This window comes from Protopterus annectens, chromosome 1.part2, assembly GCF_019279795.1.
Source record: "Protopterus annectens isolate FY-2018-M chromosome 1.part2, PAN1.0, whole genome shotgun sequence".
Classification (NCBI taxonomy): domain Eukaryota; kingdom Metazoa; phylum Chordata; order Ceratodontiformes; family Protopteridae; genus Protopterus; species Protopterus annectens.
Genome location: NC_056727.1, coordinates 787,553,530 through 787,569,800, shown reverse-complemented (window position 1 = coordinate 787,569,800; position 16,271 = coordinate 787,553,530).

Here is a 16,271-nt window from a genome sequence, read left to right as displayed (position 1 = left end):
CAGGGTAGCCTACCATCTCCCATACACTCATCAGGATGCATCTTGAGGAGTGTCGATATGTGGCTCTCTGGCTGACCTGTACCAGGAGTTTACTGAAGTGTGGGTGTGCCTTCTGTGTTACGGATCATTCTGTACAGCTTGTCCTATGTATGTCAGTGCTGGGGTTCAGGTCTCTCATGTGCATAGCTCACTGCCATTCAGATTGTACAAGGTGCAACATGTTCATTCATTCCAGGTTGGACATGGCTTCATACATCAGGCACAGCTTTCCTGTAGCTGGGAAGGATGGCGGTGTGTGGGGCTGCAGTTTGTTTACTCAGGCAACACATGGCATCTGTTCATGCTCTTTGCTACCCCTGGTGGGGTACTGTTGTGGACTTTACAGTTGATGGAGGTGTCTGCTGTATATCCCACAGGGGCTATTGTAGTCAGTTGTGATGCTGATGGAGGATGGCTGCAGAGCCACAGTGAGTTCCCCTTATCTACATCTGCCAACCTTCATGTTTGAGTGGGTATATGGTACATGTTTCTGCGAACACTACAGCCACATGTTTGTCCAGTGCAGGATATTTATCACCTTTTGTACCCAGGTCTCACATTACATGTTAGGTACCTCATGGGTTAACACCTGTGTGGTAATTTGTGGGCACTTACTGTATATCCATGGTGGTTGTCTATACACAGTTCTGCAATTAGCTTGCTGACATGGCTATGGCTACAGTTGTCTGTTTGTAGGTGGCCCTTTTGTGGGTTGCTTGTGTCAGCTGGGGGTCGGATATGGTGGGCTGTTTGTACTCCTCTGCATACATGCTCAGTCACAGTCCTTCCATGTTGGCCTATACCTATGGGACATGTATACAGAATGGGGGTGGGGGGGCCAAGACCAGGCCTTGTGGGATGCCACTCATATCCGCTTTGTAGTCTGACATGGATGAGGCATGTCTGACCATGTCAGTTCTGTCCTTGGTCTGCTTTGCAACCCCTCTACTGACATAGGGGTGTATATTTAAGCTGGTGAACATATCCATACTGAACTCGTACGGTATTGTCTAGAAGCATGTGCACGGTCCAGCTACGCTGTGTGGACCACATAGCCCTCATCAATGACCTTAATGACTGCTTAAAATGGGTCAGACATGTTTAGGGGCCGGTTCTGCAGTTACAACAGCCACAGTGTGTAGGGTCCAGTATCAGTAGGTCCACAATAGCCTTCTGTCTGCGGTACATACTGATCCTTTCCATAGCTGTGCAGAACAAGCTTGTCAGGATCCTGGGGTGGTAGTTTGGAGTATCCATTCAGGCAACACCTTTGTTGTGATGGACCACTGTTGTTGTACACTGCTCTTTGGGTACATATCCTGTGGTAAGGCTGACATTGGGCAGTAGTGTGATTTGGCATTCCATTATTCTTGGGGTCCATGTTGGCCTCAGCACAGGACACCATCACATACCTTTGCTGCTGTGTGTTCTGCTTTGCAGATGATGGCTGGTACCTCAGCATCTGCAATGTCAGGGGACCATCTGCTGGGATAGGTATTTTGCACTTTCGGGGGTGTTTGCACTACACCTGACAGGTTGTATGTTAGCAATATGTGTGTGTGTTTGGTATGTTGTTTGTAATATCTGTGTGATTCGGAGCATATCTGTGGATGCCCAACATGGTTCCTACCATCAGGTGGGTAAGCCTTGTGATTATCCTTAGTGTCCTGTACATTTTGTATCTTCATAGGTTCATGGGTTCATAGTAGGCTAGACACCCTAGGCCATTAGTAAGCCTAGCTAGAGTGTGTGTGTCTTTCGCCACCCCTTGCTATGTTCAATTATGGCCATTTATGAGGTTCTTCACTGTGCCTCTGTCTGGTCGTGACACAGTGGGGACCCCCAGTATACATGTACGGTCATCCATCCACTTGGCAATATTCTTGTTGAGGGGTGTCAGTGAGGGGCTCTGCCTACCATGTATTGGGATCCTGTTTCTGGGTGTAGGGAGCCTATGGGTTATGTATCTGTCCCTCCAGCACATCTTATTTCATTATGTGTTGAGGTTGACATCTGTGACTCTCACAGCTCCAATGGCTTTGATTTCCTGTGGTGTAGCATGTCCATTACTCCTGTGTTGGACATGGCCTTGTACAACAGACATACAATGCCTCTGTGTAGGCAGTGTGTGACTGCAGTCAGCTGGGGTGTCTACAGCCAGGCAGCATATGACATATATTTCTCACCCTTTATCCTGTTGGTGGGGTAACTATGAGGTCTTCCGAACCGCTGCAGGTGTCACATACGGTACATCCCATATGAGTCATTATACTAGATTATGGGTCTGATAAGGGAACAGTACAGCGGCACAGTGACCTCTGTTGATGTTGATGTGAATCCTTTCATGATACGGTGTCCAGTATCAACAGTCTTCATAGCCACATTGGCATTGTGGGTGTCACATGACAGATTAATGTCAACATGTGTCCCTAGGTCCCTGATTACTCCTTGCATACATAATGGTTTGACACCTATGTGGTACTTTGTGTGTACCTTGTCTGGTATTTGGTGGGACATTCATATTGTCCAGTGTCTTCGGATGTCTGGGTGGAGTTCTTGTGTGTGAGAGTGTGGTCTGTCGCATGCTACAGACTGTACAGCAGTTTTGACTACAGTTATGTGCACATGGGTGGTCTCCGCTGCTTTGTGCATTGTCAGTTACCTGGCAATATGGGTGTCTGTGCTGCATATGGATACTCCCCCTCCTTTGATGTTTTGGTGCATGTGTTGGGGCCATAACACATGATATGTGGTATAACCTAGTAGTGCTGGTGTGCTATCACTAGGCTTGCAGCAGGCTTCTGTCACTGGACAGACATCAATTTTCTCCATAATGGGAAGTGCCTCAGGGGCATGCATATTGCAGTTTACACATCTGGCATTGGTCAGCATTACCCTTATGTTTCCTACCACTTATGTTTTCTAGGGTGGTGGGTAGTCTTTTTGGCCTTGCCTACATACGGCTCTATGGAGGTGGCAAAGGCCTTATCCAGTATCCAGACACACACGGGTAACAGCTGACAGCCATCCCTGTAACAGCAGCATGGCTTGTCATGCTTGACATCTCAAGCAGACACACATTAGACCCTCTTGGACTGACAGCTGTAACTGTGCCAGCTGTTAAACATGAGCATTCTGTGTTTGTACTGTGGCATCATTCTTGGTGAGGGTTGGATGCTGCACACAGCCAGTGTCATCCCGCCCTGGGGTACATACTCAGAGGACCATCCATGTCTCTTTTGATGTTGACCAGGGAGGTACATCTCAGGTAATTCACACCAGCATGGACATTGAGTGCATCATATTTCTGCTTGCTTTGGGGTGAACTGCGTACTTGTCTTATGTGGCATTTTGTGGCAGCCTACAAGCAGCTTACTCTACCCTTTCCCTTGTTCAGTCTGGTGAGTGGGACATCTGTGTGTCTGCCTATACAGACACCTATTATGACTGTATCAGGCATGTTGTTTCTCCTTCTGGCCTGTGACTGTTTGGCACACCAGCTTTGCGTACTATTCGTTGCATGTGCTATGTTTGAAGGTTGTGGTTGCTTGTGATCTACTTTGGAGGCTTCTGTTGGTGTGGTGTATTTGTAATTAAGGCCTCCGGGAATATTTGTCTGTGTTTATGTGTTTGGTTTACAGTTGTGGTAGGTCTATGTGGGACTGGGTTTGTGGTGTATGTGGTTACCTTCTCCTCCTGACTAGTGTTGACAGTACTGAGTTGTTGGAGCTCAACCTCTGGTTTGGATACATGGATGCATCTATCACATATATTTGTATTTATTGGGGGGTGTTGTGGTTGTCTGTGTACTTGGTACTGGCGTTACATTACCTCTGGATTCACAGATTATACTTGTTGTGGCTGGACTTAGTGGATTGTATGTGTGGACATATGTTGTTGCCATACTACTGGTCAGTGATTACTTCCCTTTTTATGTTTGCTCTATCATGTGGTAGCTTCCTCATTCTCTTGCATGGTTTGGTAATGGCTGGAGGCCCGCATGCCGGATGCCTGCATGTATGGCATTGTGTGTTGTTGTTATTTGTGATTGCATACTCCAAGCATTCCTGCTGTGTTCATGGAATGCCTGTATAACATGTTCTGTGGTGTGTCCCATATTCTGCACTTGCACAGGGCCTTTTGTGGATTCAACATCGGTTTTGAGGGCTGCAACCTATACTTTACACATGTTTTTCACTGTGGTATTCTGGCCAGGGACTGGGGTCAGGGTGTGTATATCCAGTGTGATTACTCTATGGTCTGGTCTTACCAGTGAGGGGCACACTTCTCATCTTGCCATCCAGTACACATGTTGCTGATTATCACATCCAGTATGCTTACCCCTCTTGTGGGAGTAGTACATTGTTCCTGGGCATTTTGGTTTATGGAATCTGGGTAATTTTCTCCTACTGTGTTGGTGCTAGTACAATGCTACCGGTGTATGTCTGGGTATTTTCAGTCAAGCAATATAATGTGGTTTGGGGGGCTTGATATATTCATGTATTCCGACATAGGCCAGGTGCTGTTCCTGGTATTAGGACAGTAGTCTGCAGCAGGCTATATACTGCGAGGCAGTTTTAGCCATTGGTATTTGACCATGGCTATTCCATGCTGCTTCTTGTTGTGGTACCAACATGGGGGTGTGGTTATCCTTGCCATTTCTGCTAGTCACCCTCCTTTTGTAGCTTGTTCCATGTTTTGCGGCTGTACAGCACAGTATGAGGTGTGACCTGGTAGTGTTAGGTTGCTGATGTGAGCCTTGCCCAGTTCTCTATTACAGGACTGGTATCTACATTCTCCATACTGTGTGCGTTTACACTGCACACATCTTGCTGTTTATACATCTGTCATTGGGTAGCATTACATCTAGGTTCCTATCCCTTGTAGAACCTATGAAGGTGGGTTTGTGTTTTGAGACTTACCTATTCAGGGCATGCTGTGGGTACTGACAGCCTTTGCCGGTATCTATGGGGCATGGCATGATAGGTGCATGCCACCCCTAGCAGGTGGTGCATCATGTCAAGCTCCGCATATCTTCCCAGCCTGAAACACATTGGCTCCTCTTTGACTGACTGCATTACTTCAGCCAGTTATTGCACTTGATCATCCCATCGTCATTTTGTGGCTTCATGCTTGGTGAGGGTGGATGTTAGTCAGGATGCTCGGGTGTGCATATAGTACATGGTGTTACATTACTTAACACATAGCATTCATGCCTCAGGTGGTGCTGCAGGGCTGCCTCTGTCGGATGCGCATATTACACTTCCCTGTACATGTTTGTGAGCAGGTCATGTCATTTTAGGCATCCATGTTCTTATTTGAGTGAGTCAGAGGGGGTATCATTCCCAGGGTTCCCACTGAGCCAGTGTATGTGCTATGCATTGCCTCTTTGCCAAGGCCAGAGCATACTGGGCACGCCTCCTTCTGCCTACTGGGGCAGGCTCAGGTTGTTCCTCCTCTGAGTCACGCTCTGCCTGTGATGGCCTTGGCAATGGTAGGGGGCTGTTTGGCCCGGCCCTATGCTGGTCCTGCTGCAGCTGTTTTCGCAAGATCATATTATGTAGCATAGCACATACCATGACAATTTGGGTACATGTAGTTGGTATGTACTGCAAGGCTCCACCAGATGTGTCCAGACACTGGAACCATGACTTGAGCAGCCCAAACACACACTCTATTACATTACGTGTTTGTGTGTGTGCCTCATTATGGCGTTCCTGTTCAGGTGTGTGTGCGTTTCTGATGGGTGTCATCAGCCACGGCTCCAGTGCATAACCTGCATCCCCCACTAGGTGTCCATGTGGGATGTCCCCATTGGCAAATGTCTGGTACAGCTGCGTCAAATGCCAGATGTGGGAATCGTGATAACTCCCAGGGCAGCCAGCACACACATTCATTATTATGCCCTGGGCATCACACACGACCTGGCAGTTGATGGAGGAAGCCCTTGCGGTTAATGTAGGCCCTACCCCGCTCACCGGCTGGTGCTTTGATGCATATGTGCGTGCAGTCTATTGCACCCAGTACCTCAGGGTATTCCGCTATTTGCTGGAAGAGACGCATATTGCTGGCCAATACCTCACGGGCATTGGGGAAATATACATGATCACCGACATGTGCTGACATGGCATCCAGGAACTGGTGCAGTACCCTGGAGGCTGATGCCTGTGATATCCCCATCATATCGCCAGTTGGCCTCTGGAAGGTACCTGTTGCTAGTATTCTTAGGCCAACACATACCTTGGTTTCCACTGGGATGGGTTCCCCTCTGTTGGTTCTGTGTGTGAGGCGTGGCCTGCACAGCTCAACAATTTGCTGCAGGAGCTCTCTGTCCACTCTATAGCGCTCTACTGTCTCCAGCTCATGTAACCCGTGGTAGGTGACCCTGGGCCTGTACACTCTTCTCCGTCTCCTCACTGTGGGTTGTCTGGCACCATCTGCATTGTCACCACCCTCAGCAAGTCGCCTATGTCTCATTATGACAGCTATGACAGCCCCTAACATTTCTGCTCTGAGTTCAGCTTTTTCAGTTTTCACTTCTATTAGTTTACTCCTGTCTTGCAGTGTCTCTTAAGGGAAACATCCTGCACTACTGTTTGCAGAGTTTTAAGTGCTGGGCTGGGCTACTATTCTGCCTGTGTAATTGCCTGTTTCTAATTGTTTTCACCTGCTAGCTTCAGCAGTTATCCCTGCTAGCTTCCTATTAATTCTGTTGCTTCCTTTTTCCTCTCTGTTTCCTCAGGGGGGAGCAATGTGCATACTATCTGAAACACGCTCACAGTGACTTACACGCGTGCACACGTGCTTACACGGTTCAGAATCTACTTATTCGGGTTAAAACGCGCGTACACCCGCGCAAACACTGTTACACGTCTGCCAACAGCCTCCAACATACTCAGCCCGCCCTACACGCGCGCACACCCGCGCAAACAGTGTTAAACATCTCCCAACATGCTCCCACATGCTCAGACTGCCTTACACGCGTGCACACTGTCCTACTCACGCTTCATGGCGCGCACATGTGCGCATGCACGCCCAGCAAGAAACTTTGGTGTAAGTAACAGTGTACACCTTCCATTTCTTGACTTTCCATGACTTATCTAGTGGCATACCTCTTTCCATGATCTGTGCCTGTCATCTGTCATGTTACACTGGCCTCCAATGAACTGCATTTCTTTCTACCATTCCCCCCTGTGATGTCACCTATCTCCTACTCTATTCCTCCCTGTTATGTATCTCTTACACTACTCAGACTGTGCTCATTTGCTATGTGACTGTGAGATTCAGTATCCAAACCCTCATTTACATGAGATTGCCTACTAATGCTTAGTTACATGTCTTAGACTCAGCTTCCCCCCTTAGCAACCACTACACGGTGGCCATGTTGGTTTTGGTCTGCTGGTCCCTGCATTGTCATTCCATGTATTGCATGAAACCCACATTTGTGGGTTTATAACCTTCTTTTTTATGTTTTTATACAGCGCAGCCCGTTTGCGTGGGGCTGCGCTGGGTTTAAACATCGGCAATCGCCGAAAAAAAAAATTATAATTTTATTATTTTGGCATCGGGTTGTATTGCCAATGGCCACATATTTGGCCATTGGCATGCTACCTGAGTTATATGCAACCTTTTTTTGGAGCTGACATGGCTCCGTTGTGGAATTTGCAGAAATGTACTCAGTTGTCAACTGAGTGCATTTCTGCAGCTAAAACGCTCTACACGGACTGGTTTCTGCTTCTGGATCGCTAATATACCTCATTTGCATACCTTTCGGATGCAAGTGAGGTATTTAGCATGTCCATGCCCAGTCCGTGTAAGAGACGTTTTAGCTGGTCTCTTACACGGAGCTTAGGGCTGTTCCTGGATCGCGAGGCTTGCATGGAGTGTTGCACGTCTCTTACACTCCGTGCAAGCCTTCGTGAATCCTGCCCATATACTATCAAATATATTATTACATATATATATATAGAAATACTACATTGCATCATCTCAAAACCTAATACTAAATGTGTTATAGTTTTAGTCACGTGCAGTTAAAATAGGTTTAATACTAATATATTGATTTAAACCTGGTTCAATATGTGCCATCAGTCTCAAAATCCATCTTAATTCAACAGTTTCTAAATAGTTCATCCTGTCACCTCCTCTCTTATTAAGGCCTATCACTTGTAAGACCCTAAACCTAAAACTATGATTGGATTGAATAGCAACATGTTTAGCTAAAGCATTATTCAGGTTTAACCTCTTGATGTCATATGTATGGTTATACACTCGGTCTCTTAGCCTTCTTGTAGTCATGCCCACATAAAATGCTGGGCGTTGTGTGCATGTTGATAAATAGACAAGGTTGGTAGTTTCACAGGTGGCATAAATGTAGGAAATGTTAAATGCCTTGTGTTTGAGATCTTAATTGAAATTCTTAGTTTTCAAAATGGTCAATGAAGGAAATGTATAGGAAATTCCTTTTTTATAAATATTTGATGCATACAGCTTTCGACCTTTTTCTATGTATACGTAAGTCAGAATACTGACTAATCTAAGAGTTACAGTCTGCAACTTTTAAACATCTGTTTAAGCTCTTTTTTGAAGCTACCATCTAATGGACATGGAGTGTTAAGAGTGTAGGTGAAAAGGACTATTACTTTCTAAATAAGGAAACAAAAGCTGCAGGATGAAACTTTTCTTAAGAAATCATAGAGTATATTGGTAGAGTGCTAAGAAGGAATGTTGAATGAAGTGGGGACATAAATGGAGAGAGAAGGGAGTGTGATGCATGTGTGTATATATGTGTGTGCGGGGGGGGCTAAATATAGTCATAGACAAAGAAAGATGAGCTTAATTAAAAAAATCATGAACTGGAGGACAGAAATAGTCAAATGCAAAAGAACCTTTATTCCTTAGTTGAGTGCTTTGGTCCATAATAATGGACTTTGTCAGAAGTAAAAGTATCAATTCCATTCAGATCAGGAGCATTTAAATAATTTCCATCATCACATGACCATACCAATTAACATTCAAAATTCATTTAAAGCAGACAAAGACAGGAATTGTTTGCTAGCTTATAAAACAAAACAAAATGTACTAATATAATTACAAACCGTGTTATTAAGATCACTTCACTCTATGACTCTTTAAACACTTTTAATATTAAGATGCCCATTCATTCCATGCAACAGACCAGCATATAACTTGACTTGCCAATTTAATTCTTTCATTTCAAGCTGGTTATTTAAATATTTGCCTCTGTCATACTCTAATACTCTGTAAATTCAATGCAATACAATAAATAAATAAATAAAACATCCTAAAATTGTTGCAGACAGTAATACAATCTTTATTTTAATAACATAAACATATCCATGAATCCATTTGTCTAATTTTCTTATCATTTTATCTGGGTAAAACTGTTGCAAAACTCACAGGTAGCCTTATAAACAATTTCTTCTGTTTTACAAATATATTTCCCAGTGAAAATCAATAATTCAATGTTGATAACTATATTCCTCCCTCATAACTGAACCATTGTGACTTATAAGTGTCACATTTAAAATTTCCTATTTTTTGATTTGTTATTACTGTGTGTTTCCAAAATATGTTTAATAGTAGGACCTCTTTTAACTTTAAAACAGTGATGTTCATCAACCGTATCATGAACATGAGGATATCCGTGAAATACCCTCTGGTGGTTTATTAATGCATTCTTAATGTCTTTGTCATTGTGACGATTGTGCCCTGGCCCAGCAATCAAGGAGCCTCAATCCTCACCACTAACACCAGGGAGGTTGGAAAGGATAATTAATATACACAGTAAAGTACAATTTCCCTTAAGTGCACACAGAGATCACAGTCAGTTTGGGACTAGCTGCTCCCTTGCTCACCAGGTCCCCAATAAGACTCCCCACTGGCACAGCTATAGGGTCCAGGTCTCAGCCTAACTGGGCAAGCTAGAACCTCCAGTATCTTCTCTGTCCAACCAGCACTGTGTGTCCCTGCCCAAGTAGCTGCCACAACACACACACACACTTTGAGATAAGTATTTATACAACTTCACAGACACTCCTGGGAAAGGCTGACACAAATTATCCAGCTGTGCCCCTTTACCCAGACTATACGGTAGTAATTACTGCCACCACCCAGTTAATAATATCAGCTACTAAAAGGCCCTTAAAAGGGTGTCCAATTATTACTGTGCAATATTAATATCCAATGGTAATGTGACTATACAGTATAAGGCTTATTAGAGGGGCTTAGTCAGTAAACTCTATAAATATATAATGTACTCTAAAGCATACTTCATCTCTACACAAACCAGCCACAGGTAGAAGGTTTTAAAAATTTTAATAATAAATAATTAAAACACAAGACAAAACTACTACACCACAGAGATATCTAAGAGTTCACAAATCACATAAACACTTAAAATAATACAGTAGGACATGTCTGGTTTCAAAGAAAAATACCTAATTAATCTTTACTAGCTTTAACTATTCCTACAAGATATCACAGTCCTAAAAACTTACATGTGAGCATAAGCAGAGTGCTGGTAAGTTAGATGTCCAGATCAAAATGCTTCAGGTCTCTTGTGGGAAATAGTATTTAAACATTACTAACAAACATGTCTCTAAGGCCCTCCCAAAATTGCATCATTTGTGACACTTAGGTTTTCCCAGTATTCATATTGCATCATCTTAACACCTGGTCTGAGTTCTCAGGCCACAAACTGCATTATTTGGCAATCTAACACCTGCACAGAAACTTACAACAATAGAAGACATTTCATATGTATATACTAACAGAAACTAAAGCAATAAAGCACCTTCCATATCTAAATTCTAGTCATAAACTTTAGCCTTAAAACAATGGGCATGAAATCTTTATCCAGCCACCCTCAGGACGAATTCTAACATGAAAGGATACAACATTCTTCACTGGGCCAGTAAGAGTGCAATGTTGTCACATATTTTGCAGTTCCACATTTCACAGTGTTTTCTTACATTTAAAAACACAAGCCTGTATTTTACATTTATTTATACAGTTGATAGAATTAGATATTAAATTCTATTTGACTAGGCTGGCAACCTTCGTCCATCTCTCCCCAGTCGTCACAGTCATCATCACTACAAGTGACTATAAAAGAACTTGTACAATCAGTACTATTAGCACCACTATGAATTCCTTCATCAAGCATACCTTTCAACCATTTAGTACAAGAAATCTGGACAAAGTGTAAAATAATGGGGGACAAAGGCCCCAAAATAGGGACATATTTAAAATATTGCTCTTATAAACTTAGAAAATTGCTAGAATAACAGGTTTTATGTTAGCATGCTTTTCTGAAGGATATAAAGTCTGAAACTCATGTGTCATAACTTAATTACTTTAATTCTCAGTGATTTGCCTGAAAAACACAGATTTCATGAGGAACAGACCAAAAATATGTGGCAAAAATCTTGACATTCTGTGAAAATCTGGACAGTTGAGAAGAATGTCACTGAGTTAATTTTTGTTAAGTCTCAACACAGATCATACTTATAAAACCTATTGGATTTGACTTCACAAAAACACTGTTGCTATAATTAGAATCATAACCTTCATATCGATTAGGGTGGGATTATGACAGGTTTTCATAGCATGGCTCCCATACTAAGGACAGTTTTCCATAGCATGGGGGCCATACCATCTAGCTACTATGTTTGTGAGTGGCTTGCAGAGACTTAGGCCTATTCAGACTGGGATGGGGAGTGTAGGCTTGCAACTGATGCAAACCTCAAAGGCCCTTTGGGTCCAGCTCCAATGGTGCAGTAGACAAAGCTAGGACTATTGGTAAGGGGACTGGAAAATTGCTACATAGATTATAGGGGGCATTAATAATTTAATAAAAGGGAAAGAATTTTGCTGAAAACAAGGAGAGAGGAATTATACATGTTGTGTTTGCAATAGCTAAGATTAAGTAGAAAGGAAATGGAATAGTCATGAAAGTGGAGCAAGTGAGGAGGAATAGATTGAGCTCAAGAAATATATAAAAGCAGGACAAGAATCCTGATAAAAGAAAGAAAAAGATGGCTTTGAGAGGAAAAACACAGATGGAGCCATAGAAAGCAGAGCAGAGGTGAGCAGAGGTGTGTACAAAGAATAAGGTCAATTTATTGATTCTTACTATCGCTCAAATGAGGAAGATAGTGCACATGTGGAGTGTCTGGATACCATGAAGAGCAGGAAAGGAGGGGGAGAGGGTACAATGGCTGGGTGATGTTAATGTAGTATGAAACACTGAGCTGGTCAGATTCTTTGGTAATGTGGAATTGCATGTTAAGTGTTAAAAAAGTAAAGGAATGTATGATCATATTAGAAATAGTTGATGCATGGAAAAAAAGATGGAGGAATGAGAAGTGGTTTACATTTAATAGAGAGGAAAGTAAATAAGCAAATAGGCTGGGTAAATTAGAGGACATGAGAGTACAATATGGGAAGAAAAGCAGTGGAGATAAAGGACAGCGGGATATCTGATAATTCAGTTGAAGTTTTGATTTGCAAAAGATGGAGAGAATTTCAAAAAAAGACAGAGATGGAATTGAAGTAAATGGATACAGGGAATGGCAAATGAAATATTGTATCTAAATAAGTCAGCTGAGGCAAGATATGGGTAAAGGAATGAGATGGAATGAAAGCAGTATGGAAAGCCTAGATGACGTTTTGAAGAGGGAAAACAAAGTAAAAGAACTGGAAGACAAGTCAAAAAGGCAGAAAGGCTGAAGACTATACAAGGATGGAAGGATGAAATGTAGTAAATGATTAGGAAGTGAACAAGGGGATTGAAAGGGGATGAGTAGAAGCAGTTGGAAGAAGAACTTGAAATAAGTAAAACATTATGGAGGATCAAAGCAGATGTCAAAACTAAAACTGCTAGACTGAAAAGTTGAAAGAACAAAATGTCAGTCTTGGATTTCCAGTATATTTTCTAGAACTAGAGAAAGGTTAATAACCAGTAGGAAGATTAGGCAAGTTTTTGTAGATATTTATTTAAATGTATACAAACAGGGAGGTATGGGAGAAAACATATACAAAGAATTGTGGGATACTTGACCTACTGACAATAAAAATAAAAAATAAACAGAGACATTAGATTAGGGGAAGTATTAGCTGTAATGAAACATATGTAATTAAAAAAATCAGAGCAACAGGTGGTCCCATAGGAATTTCCTCTAGAGTTTTAAAAAGATGATTAATCTGTAGGTTGCTGTGGATTTGGCACAGATGTTCAGTAAAATTGGAGATAGAGGTGGTCTGCACTTTCAGTGAAAGAAGCTGGAATAACAGTTTTGTACATAGGGAAAGAAGAATTGGTGGATACTGCAAGCTGTAGAGCCAGTTTGTTATACAATGCTGCTAAGAAGAAAAATATCTCATTGTCTTATCAGTAATAATGATTATTACATTCTCCAGGGCAAAAAAGGCAGACGTTTAAATGGATATACAGATGGCTTAGAATTTGCTAAACTGGAATTTTCAGTCTTGACATTAGTATAAATGATAGGAGAAGGGGATATGAAGTGGTGTTCATAGGTTCATAGGTAGGTACTAGGCTATTAGCCCTAGGGCCTATACAAGCCTAGCCAAAAAGGTACCCTGGATTTCACCACCCAAGAAAATTATATTCCTGTGCTCCTGTCAAGCAGAACCACAGAAGTGATCCCCGGGGTGAATTTCCTATTACCCATCCAATCATCAAGATTTTTCTTGAAGAGTGCTAATGAGGAGCTCTGTTTGACATAGATAGGTAGTCTGTTCCAGAGTATGGGAAGTCTCTGGGACAGGAATCTATCCCTCCAGCATGTTCTGTTTATTGTGGTGACAAGGTTTAGGTCCCTAGAGCATGTAGCTCGGAGGGACTGGGATTTCTTTAAGTGGAGCATGTCCAACAGCTCTGGTTTTCACATAGCTTTGTATGTTAGGCAGAGATCGCCTCTGAAGAGGCGATATGCGATGGAGTAAAGCTGGAGTTTTTTGAGTCGGTCTGCATAAATCATCTGTTTGAGACCAGTAATCCTCTTTGTGAGGTATTTTTGCGGCCTTTCCAGTTGTTGTAGATGTCTTGTGAGGTACATACCAAAAGGGGCATCGTACTCTATAATGGATCTAATGAGTGATGAGTAGAGGGGAACAATGACATCTTTTTTTCTGAATGAGAAACCTTTTGTGATGAGGTGTGCCACATAGAAGGATTTCCTGACCTCTGAGGTGATGTGATTATCAAAGGAGAGACTACTGTCCACCTGTGTCCCAAGGTCTCTTATAACACTTTCGGTGTTAAGTAAACTACCGCCTATGTGATAGTTCATGGGTACAGAGTTTTTACCAAAGGGGATGACAATGCACTTTTTGGCATTGAGCTTGAGACAAAGCCTTTGACACCAGGCCTCTGTCTCAGTGAGGCCCTTTTGTAGGATATCTACATCATTAGGAGTTTCAATTATGGCTCCTAGTTTGCAGTCATCTGCAAATTTAGTTAGCCAAAGACCTTATATGTTAGCCTGTACTTCAGAGAAGTAGTTAAACAGGAGAGGACCCAGAACTGAACCCTGTGGTACTAAACTTGTCACTGGTCTATAGTCTGATTTGGAGTCTGCCACATTCATAGTGTGGGTTCTGTCAGTAAGCCAGTTGGCAACCCATCTTGTGACATAGGGATTTATACCCAGTTTAGTGAGTTTATCTATAATTCCAGAGTGGGGGATGGTGTTGAACGCCTTGGTGAGATCTAGATAGGCTGTGTGAACCACCTTACCCTCATCTATGGCTTTGGTGACTGCTTCAAAGAAGTCTATCAGGTTTAGGAGACATGATCTGCCTTTTATAAACCTGAACTGTGTGGGTTCCAGAGTTTGGAGATATCCAATGTTTATGAGTTCCATGATGATACGTTCCATGGCCTTGCAGACCAGGCTTGTCAGGCTAATGGGGTGGTAGTTCCTGGGGTCTGTTGTGGCCCCCCTTTTGTGGAGTGGGATAGCCATCACGGTGGGCCATTCAACTGGCACAAAGCCTAAGGTAAGGCTATGATTGAACATGGTACTTAGATGGGGTGCCAGTTCATTCTGTAGTTTGTGTAGAAGGCAGCCTGGGATGTTGTCAGGTCCCATGGATGCTGTGTTCTTGGCTTTGGAGAGAGGATTTTACCTGTGCGGCCATGATTACAGGAACTTTGCATTCTTCCGGTATAAAAGATGGCCCCTTTAGGGGGTGATATGGGGGTAAAGTTAGCACTGAACCTATCTGCCAGGATGTTGGCATATTTAGTGTCATTGTGCTGTAACTCAGAGCAGATCTGAGTGTTGCCATTGAGATTCTTGACATAGCTATCGAATGCTTTGTGGTTGTCTTTAGAATCAGTGGCAATTTTGTTTTCATAACTAGCTTTGGAGGATTTTATGAGGGATCTCAGCTTCTTATTGAAGCTGTCCAGGGAGTTTTTACAATGGTGGGATTTTACTCTTTTTTGCAACAGTTTCTTTCTTCTGTTGTAGAGTTTGTTTATGGCAGAAGACCACTAGATTGGCTTCCTTTTTTGGAGGATAGCATCTTGGTTCTGTTAGGGATAGCACGATCCATGCACTAGTGTAAGTGCTTATAAAGTGCATTTGTATAGGATTCAGCAGTTGTACCTCTATTGTCCATCTGCATAGGTGTCATGAAGTTTGCCACTTCTGTCTTAAGAAGTGTGAAGTTGGCTTTGGAGAAATTTTTTACGGTTGTTTTCCTAATGGGGGGTGGGTGCGGGATGTGGATGTCTAGGGTGATTAGCTTGTGGTCAGATATGACCAACGAGGAGCTGACCTCTGGTGTGGAACACCGGTCACCCATGTTGGTGATGATCAGGTCTAGGATATTGCTGCCCCTGGTGGGGGTGTGGATAAGTTGATCCAAGGCGCTGGAATTGATTTCCAGAAAACGTTGAGCAAAAGAGTTGGAACATGAGTAGTTTTCCCAGTTAATAGTGGGGTAGCTGAAATCACCCATTATTAGGGTGTTGGGTTGTACCTTAATATTTTCCAGTGTATCAAGAAAAGAGGAGTGGGAATCCTGGGGCATGGTGGGGGGGTCTGTAGCAAGCTACAATCTGGATTGCAGTTTTGCCCAGAGTTAGTTGAACTTGGAAAATCTCGGATGCATTATGCTGAGCAACTAGCTTGGAGGTGTGGATATCCTTAATGAATATGGACACACCTCCACCT